Source organism: Protobothrops mucrosquamatus, unplaced genomic scaffold (assembly GCF_001527695.2).
Source record: "Protobothrops mucrosquamatus isolate PMUCROS unplaced genomic scaffold, P.Mucros_1.0 scaffold_257, whole genome shotgun sequence".
Classification (NCBI taxonomy): domain Eukaryota; kingdom Metazoa; phylum Chordata; class Lepidosauria; order Squamata; family Viperidae; genus Protobothrops; species Protobothrops mucrosquamatus.
Window position 1 is genome coordinate 459,045 of NW_015386333.1, and position 2,504 is coordinate 461,548.

The window sequence follows — 2,504 nt, forward strand, 5'->3', positions numbered from 1 at the left end:
TACCTGAAGGATCAATATCAAGAAAAATTTATTTCGGTATGGAGAAGATGGATAGATTATATTCAGAGAAAATATGAAATGAATAATTATCATATAGCTTTTGATTAATTATTGTTGCTTATAAATATTTCTATATTTAATTTATATATGTAGTTTATAGTTAAATTGTATGTTAGAGTTAAAGTAAGTTTATATTTGTTTATATTAAGAATGGGTTGTTAGGGTTAAACTTGGATTACTATATGCTTAATCCTGTACTCAGCTCTGGGAAGTCAGGGGGGGAGGGGGGAAGGGGATTAAGGGATTGAAATTATAAAAAGTGATGTATTTATATGTTATAGGTAAATAATAACTGTACTGAAAAGAGGAGATGCTCGGCTGGCACCCCAAACTGCACTCGCCGGGGCGGTTAAGAAGGGAGATGGGATGTAGCTAGGTGGAAAGGAGGAAGAAGGAGAGGTTGTGGGTTCAGAGGGAGGAAGGAAAGGAAAGTGAATGAGAGTGGAGGCAAGGCGGGGACTGCCGAGCGTTTCTGAAAATGTACTGATTTGTATTATCCCTTTTTTTTTGCTTGTGTATGTAAATGCATCATACTGGTATTTGCTGTTTAATTATAAAAATCAATAAAAATTTTATTTAAAAAAAAAATGAACTCCTTGGAGCTGGGATTGAGAAAGTGCAAGATCCACAGACAGAGGACAGGAGGCTGCAGCCCTCCACGCCTGAGAAGAAGAGCCTTTTCACGTATTCCCTCACCACAAAACGTTCCAGTCCTGATGATGGCAATGAGGTCTCTCCATACTCCCTCTCCCCTGTCAGCAACTAAAGCCAAAAGTTACTTCAATCACCTCGAAAACCCACGAGGAAGATATCCAAGATTCCATTCAAAGTTTTGGATGCTCCAGAGCTTCAGGATGATTTCTACTTGAACCTAGTCAATTAGTCATCCCTCAATGTCCTTAGTGTTGGTCTTGGGACGTGTGTCTACCTTTGGAGTGCTTGCACTAGCCAGGTGACGCGGCTGTGTGATCTATCGGTGGAAGGTAATTCTGTGACCTCTGTAGGATGGTCAGAACGGGGCAATTTGGTGGCAGTTGGGACCCACAAATGTTTTGTACAGATCTGGGATGCTGCAGCAGGAAAGAAACTCTCAATGTTGGAAGGTCACACAGCCAGAGTGGGTGCTCTGGCATGGAACGCAGACCAGCTATCTTCCGGCAGCCGGGACTGGATGATCCTCCAGTACTCTTTTGAGTGTGTTCTTATTTCTAGGGAACACTAGGCCTGCCCGCTTACTGACATGAACCTTACATAATCTTGTAAGAACTTTGGAGGGCTTCTGGCCCGCTCCGACCGTCTCGGAGCTGCTGCAACCGCCCGGTCTGCAAGCTCGCCTGCCAGGCTCGGCAGACCAGGACTTTGAGACCCATTTGATGCGGGCAAACCCGGATCTTGCTGGCTGGCCTGGCCCGGTAGGCCCAACCCTTTGTCCCTTTGACTTTGGCTGGCTCTTTCTGGTAAGCCCAAACCAGAGTTCCTTGGTGGGGTGGAATTCCCCGGATCAGCGAGAGACCCTGGTTGGGAACACTGTCCCATAGGCACAAGGCCTGAGGTAGGTGTGGCATGAAAAGCTGATTGCATGCAATGTCCCATGGACCCAGTGCCAGAGTCAGGAGCCGCCTCGTTGGTAAAACCCCTATTTGGAGAGTGCAAACTCCCGCTTTCGCAGAGAGACTGAGATACACGATTGTGGTCCTCCTCCCCCCGAGAGCAGAGTCAGGAGCAGAAGGCTGAATAGGTAGCCTCCATTGCAGCTGGTCAATGTGCCGACGCAGCACACGACCATCTTCCAAGGCCACTTCACCTGACAGTGGCCCAGTGACTTTGCAGACCACTGCTGTCACCCAAAGATGTCCAGGTCCATAGTTCCTTGCCCAAACTGGATCGCCCACTTGTAGTCTCCTCGGTGCCCAAGGTTGTGACACCTGTGAAGCCACCCAGTCTGGGTGCAATCTGTCTAATTTGGTAATAAGACGGCGCCCCAGCGGAGTTCAGCTGGGCAAGGTGTGGTGCGATGGCAAAGGAGAAAATCAGCTAACCTGTGGTGCCAGCTCCCATGAGTAAGCCTCTTCAAGGCATCTTTGCCTTTGCGCATCATGCGCTCAGCTTGGCCGTTGGAAGCTGGGTGAAAGGGTCCTGTAGTAGCATGATGAATCATGTTGGCTTTCAGGAAGGACTGGAACTCCAAAGAGGTGAATTGAGGTCCGTTGTCGGAGACAAGTACATCTGGGAGCCTGTGAGAGGTGAAGATCCCCCTCAGCAACTGGATGGTCCTGGCAGTAGTCGTGGTGGACACTGGAACGACCTCTAGCCATTTAGAGTGACTATCCATAACAATGAGGAAGAATTGCCCCTGAAAGGGGCCAGCGTAGTCAATATGAACCCTCGACCAAGAAGCATGTGTGTCCTCCCATCTATGCACAGGAGCCTGTGGCATTTCAGGC

At 48.2% G+C, this 2,504-nt stretch overlaps 1 pseudogene; it reads left to right on the forward strand.

Annotated features, from left to right (window-relative positions):
* The first annotated feature begins 646 nt into the window (after nucleotides 1-646).
* LOC107302355 lies at nucleotides 647-1,282 on the forward strand (annotated as a pseudogene).
* The last annotated feature ends 1,222 nt before the right edge of the window (nucleotides 1,283-2,504 follow it).